This window comes from Chrysemys picta, chromosome 13 (genome assembly GCF_011386835.1).
Source record: "Chrysemys picta bellii isolate R12L10 chromosome 13, ASM1138683v2, whole genome shotgun sequence".
Classification (NCBI taxonomy): domain Eukaryota; kingdom Metazoa; phylum Chordata; order Testudines; family Emydidae; genus Chrysemys; species Chrysemys picta.
Window position 1 is genome coordinate 29,572,708 of NC_088803.1, and position 12,412 is coordinate 29,585,119.

Genomic DNA, 12,412 nt, shown 5'->3' on the forward strand with positions numbered 1-12,412 from the left:
CACCCCCAGTCCGGACCCTGCCTATTGCCACGCTGCCGCGAGCTATCGGAAGCCCCCCACGGCCGCACCCCGGACTCCACACGGGTCCAGGCTCTCACGTGGAGCAGCTCCGGCTCTTCCCTCATCCCCTCGGAGGGGTGCAGCCTTGAAGCCCCGCCCCAACCCCGCTCTGCCTCCCATTGGCTGCTTGTCCGACGGGTTACGCCCTCTGCGGGCGGGCCCCTTTGTGACGTCACAATCAGCTGTTTGGACGTTCTAATTTCTGATCTGGTCTGAGATCAGCAGCAATAACAGAAAATAATAATAATCACCCTGAAGCCAGTGGAGGGAGGGTCCGGCCCCAACAGCAGCCGCCTACAGCTTGCAATGGTGCATATCTTCTGAGAAGAACAGACACACCACCACCACCACCTCCTGCATCTTTTTTTTTTAATTTCCATTTATAATGTTGTTGATTTTAATTAAAACTACCTCACAGACTGCCTAAAGCTGGTGCTTTACGATATTTAAAAAAATCTTGTGGGTTTCTTGCGGTGTTGTTTACAAAATAATTGCTGACATTAAAGGCAAGGTAAGTGCCATCCTCTGTTCTGAAATGTGGCTGGCTAAATTCAAACTTGAGAGCTATCTCTTTGTACTGCTGGCAGTATTTTTTTTTAATTGAGTATGTTGTTTACGTTTTTAAGATCTCTCTCTGCATTGAATGGGTTGTGTGTGTGTTAAAATCTCGGTGTGAGGGTGTATTAAGATTTAAGAGCCATCTATTTTCTCCTTGGTGTGTGATTTAAGGTCCCTTTGTATTTAGCTGGCTGTGTGCAGGCAGGAACATCTCTTTGTGTTTTAGTACGTTGTGTGCATTATGATTTGATGTGGCTGTTGGGTAGAAGGGAGAACAGAGCTCACTACCTTCTTGGGGAGACTATTAGCTATGAAGAGAGGTTGGTCTTTTGTTGTTTTTACACATCAGCCCTGGCCTGGAGTGACCAGGGTGAAAAAAACAGTAATTTTGGATCTGGAGAGAGGTTCCTACTTACTTCAACCACACAAGAGTCTGTCTCTCTCTCTCCTTGGCTTGCCAATAATGAGAGGGGGGGAGGGACATAATGTCGAGGCAGGTTTGTGAGAGCATATGGTCCCAGTTCAACCTCAATCCTCCTAACTACCTAAAATGGTGATGTTGCTTGGATTTGGTACTAAACAAAAGACATACGAGGTCGCCAAAAAGAATGCACTGGGAGGACTCGGGCTCCGGCTGGTGTATTCCTCTCTTTCCAGCTCCTATGCAGGAGGAGCCATTTGTCTCGAGTCCCTTTTGCCACAAGCAGTGGGGTATAAATTAGTACAGCACACGCAGAGAAGGGGATGTGAGCAGAGAGCCCGTCTAGGTCATAGCAGGCGAATGGAAAGTGTACATCCTAATTAACGGCAGATCAGAGGGGTGATGTGCTGCGGCTGCTGCTTTGACTCAAACTGTTTCTCTGAGGCAGAGACAGAGGCTTATGCTGAGACGATCCAAATCGGGCCTGTCTCTGTTCGGCTAATACACTTCTCTCCAGCAGGCGTTTACAGTGAATGGGCAAAGCGAAGTTGGTGCCTGGTTTGTTTCCTGATCAATTTCCCATTTCCTCCCTCCCGGATCTCCCCACCCCCACTCCTTCACTGCAGGGTTAGCGTTTCTGGCTTGCATGAACAAGAGAGCGTGAATTGCACCAGATCCGCTCGGGCTTTAGCAACTAAGCCGGCCTACGGAAGGACAGAGGCTGTCCAGCCCCGTGGTGTGGGCACAACGGGGCTGGGTGTTTGTCCTACACCATCTACCCTTCTTTGGAAACGGACAGTGGTTCCAAGGAGGGTGGCTCCTGGCTCTCCTCCTCTTCGAGAACATAAATAGGAACAAAGCCCCGGTTCCTGGAAGGGGGGGGATCTTCCCCCCCTCTGCGTCTGCAGAAAAAAACAACTGGTGGCCAGTTGTACCGCTCTAGTCAATACCCCCTTGTCTCTAGTTGTTTGTTTCTCCACCAACGGATTAAGATTAAAGGTGGATCTCTATTCCCATTGGCTCCCTGGGATTGGAAGCCTGTGGTGACGTACGCGTGATTTGCATATGACATTGAAACGTCACCCAGCCCAGCCCGCCTCCACAACACATACTGAAGTTGTCCTCTTTTGACCTGTGCTGAGGGAGGTAATGTGCTCAGTGCTGGTCTGCAGCACATTCCTTTGACAGCTTTGTAGGCAAAAGACAGTCGGTAATATTTTTATCTTTGCCTTACTGAGCAAGGCAAGGTCAGGCTATTCAACTGAATAAGGCTAAGCAAGGGGAGGAAATATTAATGCTCACCTTTGCTCTAGGAAGTTATCCTTAGTGGTAGCTTCACTGCTAGCCAGAACGTGGAGGTTGCTTCACTGAACTATATTAATAGCTATATATAATTTAGTATTGACACATGCAGATTAGCATGCCTAACCTATTGTTTTCATACCATTAAGATGACAAAACGTTCAACTAGGCCATAGTAGTTGAATGAAATGAAATACTAGGGCTGGATAAAAATGTTCCACATTAAATATCATTTAATACCTAATCAATAATGCAGATCCCAGCTTGCTCCATTAACTAGAAAAAATAAATAGGAAAGTTATTTTAGTGATATGGCTGCTCCATAAATATTTCCAATGGGGGAGGGGAGAGAAAATACTTTAAACAGTTGCAGCTGCTTGAGGAAGTCTGAAACTCAAACTTTTTTAGATCAAAACTTTCAAATGCATCCCATGCAAAACTGGTGTAATACCTTTATAATAAGCTATTTGGACTGGAAATGCTGCCATCACGAGATGCTAGTTACAGATTTATTTAAGCTAAATCCCGTACATCCCATATTACTGAAGTTTTGACTAGTTAGATTTTTAGACCCTGATTCAACAAAGCACTTAAGCAAATGCATGAAGTCCCATTAACTTCAGTGGGATTTAGGCATAGGCTTAAATGCTCCGCTGAAGGTCCTGTTGTCCTTCATGTTAGGCCTTAGCAGATTGACAGATGCAAATACCAGCACTGGCATGGTGAAGTGTATGCTACAACCCTCTCTGCACTATGGAAGTTTACAAGAACAGCAACAAATCTCACTGTTCAGCTAAACTTGTGAGAGACACACATCAGCCCTACTGCGGGCAAATTCTGGCTGCTGGACCTGTTCTTACCACTTGCTTTTCAGGTGGTTAGAAATGTCAGAAGTCATTAGATCATCGTCTACTCTAGGGGCCGGATTTTCATAAGGGCTGAGCAGTCAGCAGCGTCCTTTAAGTCACCTACATTAACTGGCCAGAGCAATGGAAGCTGCGAGATGCTGAGCCTCTGAAAATCTGGCTCTAGTTGTGGGTTCTTAGCAATGGGGACGGGGAGTCTAGCTTCAGTTCACCAGTGCTAGAACTAGTGGAAGCCCTGGGATAAGGAGTGGGGGGAATCATTTTGTAAATTTCCCCACGGTAGACAGAATCTAAGGGGTAGATACACCCCCCACTCAGAGCCCAAACCAAGGCCTAGATGCTATTTAAGCCTAGGGAGATTAAAGCATTGTCCCTGCTACAAGAAATACCCACCGCTGACCGTGCACGTCAATAATGGGTGCAGCTGAACAGGTATTGACCATGGTTTTCTGCAAGCATAGATAAGGGCATTCTGTGTATCAGAAGCCACGATTAAAACTTGAGTGGGGCTTTGTGTTCTGCCCAGGGCCAGGGGTGAGTTTCACCCAATTCCTTCCCTTCCTTAAAAAGCTCTCCTTTTCTACAATACCTACAAACAAAAAACTTGACAATGGTTAGGCCACTGGTGTACTGGGACTACAGCCTATCAAACTGACCAATATTGTCTCAGTGTTTTCTTGTGTTCCCCCATCAGCCGGTCTCCATCTGTTGGATGATATTTAGATTATAAACTCTTTGGGGGCAGGGACTGTCTTTTTGTTCTGTTTGTACAGCACCTCACACAATGGGGACCTGGTTCATGACTAGGGCGCCTCAGTGCTCCAGTAATACAATAGTCTAGTTTATAATTCTGCCACATTTAGTCTCAGACATATTTTAAAAAAAAAAAAATACTTTGCCCTTCAATAAGTTTTCCCCCCACTCTTCCCAATAGCAGCAGAGAGACCTGCTTAAAAAAAAAATCCAATTGTCACAGTAAACATTCCATGGTTTACATCAAAATCTCTGAATATCTGAATGAATGTATGAGATGCCAGCAGTTTTAGTTTGAGGAATAATTTTGCACTAACATCCAGTGCTTGCAGCCAAGAGTAAAGACCTCTGAGTTCTAATAAATTATTTCTTTGGCCCTGATCCTACAATAAGCTCGGCCCAGGCAGATCAACCATGCAACCCACAGAGCCCTAACTGAGCGCTGTGCAGATACAGGGCTCCAACACCATGGTGCTCATTGTAGGATTGAGGCCTTTGTATTTTGAAAGTAAAATGTTCCAGATTAGCATTCAGTCTTATGGTTTTAAAAATTAGCAATTGGCCTGTTCATCCCTTGATAAACATATATACAGGTACTCCTATTAATATTGTTACATATCTGCATTAAAAGGAGACCAAGGTGGCTTCAAAAAATCCACATGCTAAATCATGGTGCTTTTGTATATCCCAGCCTGTTGAAACAAAGCCCAGACTTCTGGGTAATGTCTTGAAGTCTACTCTTGACTTTTCTCCACATACAGCATGTAATGTATTAAATTTATCCTCAGTGAAGTGCCACTGACTCCAGTGGATTTATATCAGGGACAAATTTGACCCATTGGGTGTTGCTTTCAGCAAAGCTGTCTTCACTGTGGGAGTTGCAGTGTATTTGTATGCCTGGGGTTTGTACTTCTCTCAACTTCTCACCCATGAGAGCAAGAAAACCCTTGTGTCCACTTCAGTGACAGAACAAAGCCTATCAACTTCAGTGAGGTGTTGAGACAGGATTCTTAAAGGGATGCTGCCAAGCATAACATTTTTTGAGAGAGTGGAAATAAACCCACACTTTTCCTCCTCTCCACCACAACTTACTTAGAGTGGTTATTTTGTCACCTGAAATAGCTATAAAACCCATGTATGATGTATGTTTGCTTTCTGCATTTCACTCAGCTTGGAGAATGAAACTAGATAGTTTCATTTTTCTGGTTCTCCTGCACAATGCCCGAGTGCCTTGGTCCACAGTATGTGAGCAATCAAAGCAAAAGTAGTCTTCTCCACTGAATGTAAAACTTACTGATAAAAACCATTTTTCTTCATATTAGATTTCCCAACTACAGAGCACCTCTTCAGCATTTAATAACTGATAAGGCCCCGAGCCTGAATTCAATCTTCACAGACCGACCCTTGAGCCCAAGTGACACGCCACTGGAGTCGATGGCTCTACATAGGTCCTAATCCTGCAATTGGCTAACTTTGAGCATCAATTAACATGGACAAAGTTCCCTTTGGGAAATGCATTAATGGATTTAGTTCACTGTTAGTTGGCAGCCACATATAGACACTGGGCTTGATCTGCAGAGATTTTTTTTTTTTAAATGATGGATTAAATGCACTAACCCAGCCTTGCAAAGCTGCTCTGAAGATTTACGAGCCCAGGAACAAAGTCTGCTCCCCCACCCTTTGCTGTGAAGATTGATGTTAATGAAGATATTGATATGTCACTCATCCATCCAAAAAACTCATTACTGTCTGGGTGACCACAATGTTGGAAGGCTGCATACAGCTCCTCACCCTATATTTTTTGCTAGAGCAATAAACTTAAAATGTGTATTGCATCCCCTCCAGTGGCTATTAGGATAACAGCCTTACTACTGTTGCCATATAATGGAGTTTCCCCTTTAGCTAATTGTGTTTAGAGGTGTGTGCCGTGGTGTCAAAGGTCCCATGCTCAAGTGCTGCTGCTGACCTATGAGCGTGGGTAATGCTAGCACATCTGTGTTTTAAGAGCTATGGGGTTTAATATATTTCCAAAAACTATCTGCCTAAGAATCCTGGTCTAGTTAACATCTTGGGATTGTGACATTTCTTTCATTGCACAGCATTTTCCAAGAATAGGATGATTATAGACACCAAAGGAAGGAATTATTTGTTTGTCTTTTTTGTAGAACTAGCTGAAAATAGCATTTCCCAAGAGCATCAGCGGAATGCACTTGATTTGTGCCTCCAATGCATGATAGTGACGCCTGTATGGGGTATTCTTAGCTCCGCTTAGGAAGAATGTAGTGTTTGTCGTCAGTCCCTGTCCTGCTGTGTAGTATTTATGGAAAGTTTCTGGGATCATGGTGCCATTTTCTGAGTAGTATTACAGCCTGCGATTCTAGATCTCCTGCCCCTGTTAGCTACAAAGAAACAGACTCCTACTCCTAGCTTCAGCAGGATTCCTATGCATCAGAGGTCTTTGTTGCCATTCCTTTCTCCTATTCTTAGCTTCTAGGGCTATTTGCGGAGACAGTGATTCACAAAACAAAGCTAATTATGTATGCAGATTATGGGGAAAAAATAGTTAAAGCCTTTAAACAAACTCTTATTTGAATCTGTTTAAGTGCTTAAAAATATGGAATGGTTGGACTTTTCAGAAGAGTGATGACAAACTTAACCCTTAAGAAGCAAGTTTATCCTTAAGGGGGTGTCATTTGAAGACTGTCTACTTTCCACAGGGTGTCTGGCCACTGGGGATTGCTGTAGCAGGGAAGAGGTAGCCTCTTGGTGCTGGAAACTGAGGATGGGTCGGGATTTAGAATTCTGACTGGTCCTCTTCCTTCTGTTGGGGACACTCCAGTTGGCCCACCTTCCTCTGCTGGCAGTTTCAGAATCAGTCTTCAGGGTGGGGGCCAACCTGGGGAACAGGCAGTACTGACTGGAGAACAACCTATACAAAACCTTGGAAAATTCTGCATGGGATTAGGGGAGTGGGAGGTGGAGAGAAGAAAAACCCAGAGGAATTTATAATCCAAGTGTCAGCCAAAATGTTGTACTACAGCGACTACTTGCTCATATGCAGGAGAACTGGGTGTTTCTTCTGCATATAGCAAGTTGCTGCTTTGGGGCTTGAGGTTGATGTTTCACAGATGGCAGCTTGTATCACACAGAACTTGGTGGCACCAGCCACATCTGTGTTTGATTTCCCCCCCCCCCCATCTCTCCAGCCCAAACAAAACAAAGCTTTTGTCCATTCATGCAGCACAGTGTAGTCCCCTAGCTGTCAGACTGTGAGCAGATGTCCCCTACCCAGGGTCATCCACAGATAGTCTGAACTGTCACTCCATGGCTAGCTTCCTTTGCAACTCAGAAGGGGGAGTAGATTTGTGTACAATCCCTAGACCCTACTTCACACCAGGACTAGGGTGACCAGATGTCCTGATTTTATAGGGACAATCCCAATTTTGGGGTCTTTTTCTTATATATAGGCTCCTCTTACCCCCGACCCTCTGTCCCGATTTTTCGCATTTGCTGTCTGGTCATCCTACACCAGGACACTTTGCTCCTAGACTCAAGGAAGTGATGCACAGACAGGGCTAAGGCCAGACCATGCTCGCCTAGCCAAGTGATGGATGCTGTCCCAAGCGTACAGGAGTCTGCAAACCTCCAAAAAACTGCACAGGTGTTTTCCCTGGGTGCCCTACAAAGCGCTCCACAAAGCAGCTGTGGGGTTCTGTTAAGAGGGAAGAGTTTGTGGGGAGTTTATCACTGTCTTTTACACCGTGCTAAACACTAGAACTGGTTGGAAATAATTGGTGGGTTGTGGGGGTGGAATCTTTCCCTGTGGTAAGTTTGACTTTTGATTGGGGAAAAAAAAAAAAGTCAAAAATTGGAACTGTCCATTTAGGAATTGCCATCATAGTGCCTCATGGAAGTTGTAGTTCATGCTCCCATTCTCCTCTGTATGCTGGCCTCAGTGATATAACTGCCTCTCCCATGCTATGCCACTGTGTCCCCTTTTAGGGAAGATTCCACACCCCCACCTTTAATTTCAGTTAGATGGTTGTAGGTTTTGCAGTTGCCAAATGCTGTTAAACCATGTTGTACCCCAGAATTGGCTGCATTTCACTGGTGGGTGCAATGATTCCTGCCTATCTACTTGGAGACAAGAGACTGTCATTATTCTGAACACTGGAGTGGACAAAGCATCTAAGACCATCTATATTACAAGAACTGACTCCAGGGACAGTCTTAGATGCAACTTACTGCTGGGTCCCGTCTACACTATCTCCACAACTGGGTTAAAAACCCCAGACAGTCCAAGGCTTACATCTCATTATGGAGAGCAGTAAGGGCCCCTCACTCCCGTCTACATTATTTTTAACCAGGGACCCTAGCTTTTTTCTGTTAGTGGGGCCAAGTTTTTTTAAAATCCAGATAAATGATTGACAGACAAAGCAATTCTCTAACTACTTTAGCACAGGCCTTTTTATTTCCCTGCGTGCTGCTGCAATCAGCGGCTGTAGCATTGCAAACAATGGATTGGCGGAACATTTCTAAGAGCCCGAGAAGCAGCGTGTCTGCACCTTTGCTGGATGCACTGCAGAGGTGAGGGGGGTATTGGCGGCTTACTCCTTAGCCATGAAGACAGCTGCTAGCTGCCCACAAGCCTTGGCAAATGCTGAGTTGATCCCCTAGGAAGGGAATGTTTTCTGTGAATGGCTGGGTGGTTTATGGCACAAAGTGCTAATCATGTTGGACAAGAGCCACTGATTGTAGGGCATGGGGAAACAGCCTGATCCTGCCTCCCTTGGAGTTGATTTTAGTGGGAGTGGGCTCCCGGCCCATGTTAAGATCAAAGGTCATGCCAGCCCTTGTACAGAGAGCGCTCTCTCTCTACTACAGATGCAGAAATGGCAGTTTTCAGACCAAAGTGCATTTCACAAGCTATCCATACAGGACTGTCCCCCAGCTCTGAAATGCAGCTGCCTCTAGGATGAAGGGCAGCAGTCAGTGAGCTACAGTCGTGCAAGTAGAATTCAATTCTTACTGGTATGCTGCACCAGCATGGGGGAGAGGGGACGTGACCTCCCCATATGATCCCACTCCAGGGCCCTGTGCTCTCCCCCTCCCATGTTACCTGGGGTGGGGGGCGCTCCCAATGGGTGAACAAGGCACAGCTGCTGTGTGGGCTGCTAAGAGAAGAGGAGGACTTGCTCTCTGGAACAATAGCCGGCTCACAGAGTCACACCTGCTTTGGGAATTGCCAGCAGAAGAGCTTCAAACCAGCTCCCTCTGACAACAGAGAATATTTTTTTCAGCCACACTGGCAACCGAGCCTCACGCCGGCAGCTCCCCTGGCATGGCTGTACTGCCCCCAGCCCTTCCATGCAGCTGCATCTCCTGAGTCCTGTCCAGGGTCTGTGCAGCAGCCCTGCCGGAGGACAGTGCTAGGGTGGCTGGGGGGGAGAACGAGAGTAGGGGCGGTACAACTGCATCAGAGGAGCTGCCAGCATGGGGTTCTGCTCCTTTCGCCGCTGCGGTTTCCAGGAGCACCCTGAACTGCGGGGCTCTCCTGGGAACTGAAGGGGTGAAAGGAGCGGAACATGGGACTGCTGGGTGGCCCCAGGTGGGCAGCTCCTCTGGTGTGGCTGTACCACCCCCTGACCTCACCCCCCCGCCCCCCAGCACTGTCCTCCGGTAGGGCCGCTGTACAGACCCCAGACAGGAGACGCAGGCACACAGCTGCGTGGAAGGGCTGGGGGCAGTACAGCCGCACCGGAGGAGTGGCCAGCGTGGGGCCACCCGGCAGCCCCATGTTCTGCTCCTCCTGTGTCTTTCTGGTACGCTGTACCGGCTATAAATAGCTTATTGGTACAGCGAACTGTACCACCCTACTTGCACCACTGGTGGGCAGTACCGGCAAAAGTGCAACAATCACACATGACACAAACATGCCCGGAAGTGTCCTTCACTAAGCATGACCCTTGTGCATTCTTTACAGTAAGCCTTGAATGACCGAGCTTGGCATCAGCTATGCCTGATGTTGCAACAGGAGTAGAAACAACATGTTGGCCAAGGACACCCAGGCAACCCTATCTCTTATGAAAGGCCTTTCAGGCCCTTATCTCTCTGTGCAGGAGAGATAAGGATCTCAGTTTGAGGTTTCACTTAAGCGATCATCAACTAGATGGAATTCAGTTTCTCTGCCTTGGAAGGCTGTAGGCCTGAACTGCCTCTGAAAGCCCAAACCTGAGATTCCAGAGTGTGTAAACATTTCAGACCTGATCCCTAGGCAACTGAGCCCTCCCCAAGTCATTCTGCATTATCTTGTAGGACATCCCCTGGATTACACTATGTAAGATTGGCAGGCCACTTAGGAGGTCTTCACATAAAGAGGAACCTGTTGCTGTAAGTGCCTTTCGTTAACTACTTCCCCCTTCCATTCATTGTGGAGGTTCATAGATGGAGGTAGGGAGCAGGAAATGGAGCTGGTTTTGAAAGGAACCTGCTCACCCATAAAGTAGTAACTAGTTTGCTAACGGTGGGCATGTTTTCACTGCAGAAGTAACTCTGATGGCTGGCACCTGATTAACTGAGCTTACGTATGAGCAGCCACACTGCAAAGTCCTACCCAGGTTACCGGTACCGCACTCCCCCCATCTGTTATTAGGACTCCTGGGGGGCAGGGCTGATGAAAGGGGGACAACTGTACTAGGCCCCAAGCTAAGCCCCCCCCCTCAAAAAAAAAAACGTATAAGTCTGTGTAAATAAAGTGCAGTGGGGGAAGTGGGCCCCAGCTTTCTCTCAATGGGCCTGCCTGGGGGCATATCCCATTGGTCTTTGCATTGAAGTAAGCTCAGCAGCTGAATTGTCAGCTAATTAGCCTGTTCGCCTGGGCCCAAGTGGAATTATGGGAAGGCTCTGGAGGACTATCAGAACTTGAGTGATTTAGTTTGTGTCCTCCATGCAAAGTGAAAGCTCGAGCTGGGCCAAAAGCACCAGCTAATCTGTGTGAGAGGGTGGTGTGTGGGGAAGGAGGAGGGCTCAGCAGCAACTCCCAGGTTTACTCTGCAGCGAAGACAAACCTTGTGTATGTAGACGTGGCCGTACTAGTGCCCCATCTTCTCTCCTTGTGTTTATTTTGCTTTAAGTTCAGGTAGTTGTAACAAACCATATGGTTCTAAGTCCTTCAGGCAAGGAGTGGAGACCTACTCACCAGGGGGGGATTCCCTGACTCCATGTGGGAAAGGAGCAAGTTGGAGGACTTAAGTGTTCAACTCTAGCTTGGAAAACCATAGTTAGGTGCAGCACTCAGAACCCCCTCCACCAGGTGTGTAGCCAGGGTTTTTAAGGGCCCCTTTACAGACAAACTGAGGGAACACTTTGCAGCTCTCTCTTTATCATCCAGTGGCTCAGAATAAAACATTTGGTGAGGGAGTGAGGTGGGGCACTGTCACTTTAAGACTCAAGTAGCATGTCACTGCTATCCCACCTTCCCAAAAGGGGGAACCAGTCGATAGCAATTTCTGAGGGTGTTGCTTAGTTGGTGTCACTATGGGCAGGTTCCATAAGAATAAGCCAAAGGCCTCCCTATTTTCCCATTTGCTATGAGCCAGGCCTGGTGACTATCCTCACACAACCCCTTATTTCATGCTAGCAAGACCCCTGTCAAGACAATATACAATATACATGGGGGCCAATTCATCAACTGGTTTAAGTCAGGAGAGCTCCACTGAAGTCAGTGGCATTACACTGATTTGCAACAGCTGGAGATTTGGCCCAGAATCTGTATTCCCATTAGTAAGAACCCCTTGTGCCCTTACTGAAATCTGTCTTCCACTGGACACACCAACTGGTTCATTGTTCCAGGATTGCCTACACAGGGTTTGCCTATTGTAGGGTTGCTCATGGCGAGCACTGGGCTACTGTTAATTATTAAACACTTGTGAAGACATCGTTCCATGGCCTTTGACAACAGATAAGAAAAAGCAATTTGGGGGCATACTAGACCTAATTGTAGCTGCCTAGTTGGTAAAGGTAATAGCTTCAGGAATATAGAGCCTTGGACAGTGGCTAAAGCAGGGGTCTGAGAGCCAAGAATTTTAGTTTCAGGCACTGCCAAACTCCCTGTGTAACTTTGGACATCCAACTTAACTTATCTGTGCCTCATTCCCCCCTTTACCACCTGAGAAACAGGGATACCACTTCCCCGCTTGGAGGAAGGTTGAGCATCAGTTAAAGTCTAGACTTGAGTGTTTTATTTTTAATATATATATATATATATATAAATTATTTCCATTAAACACTCTGATGGCCTAGTTTATAACTCAGCCCTAAAATTCACACACAGGCAAGAAACTTGCTATCTTGAGGGGCAAATCTGTGAGCAAGGTGCAGACTTTAGAGCAACAAAAGAGAAGGTCTGTGCTTTCAAACACTCTTCCATTCTAGGATCTCAGAAAACTCCTGG

At 46.6% G+C, this 12,412-nt stretch overlaps 1 protein-coding gene across 5 annotated transcripts in view; it reads left to right on the plus strand.

The window, feature by feature from the left end:
• Positions 1–234: 234 nt before the first annotated feature.
• The window catches only part of TP53INP2 (tumor protein p53 inducible nuclear protein 2), a 52,253-nt gene continuing 40,075 nt past the window's right edge, over positions 235–12,412 (plus strand). For 3 of the 5 annotated variants that reach the window (XM_065565745.1, XM_042858263.2, XM_008168135.4), the window contains exon 1: positions 265–571. The gene's annotated coding sequence lies outside the window, so the exon portion shown is untranslated. Of the gene's footprint in view, positions 572–12,412 lie in introns of all 5 variants that reach the window. The other 2 variants (XM_005295383.5, XM_008168134.4) reach the window with 2 other exon arrangements.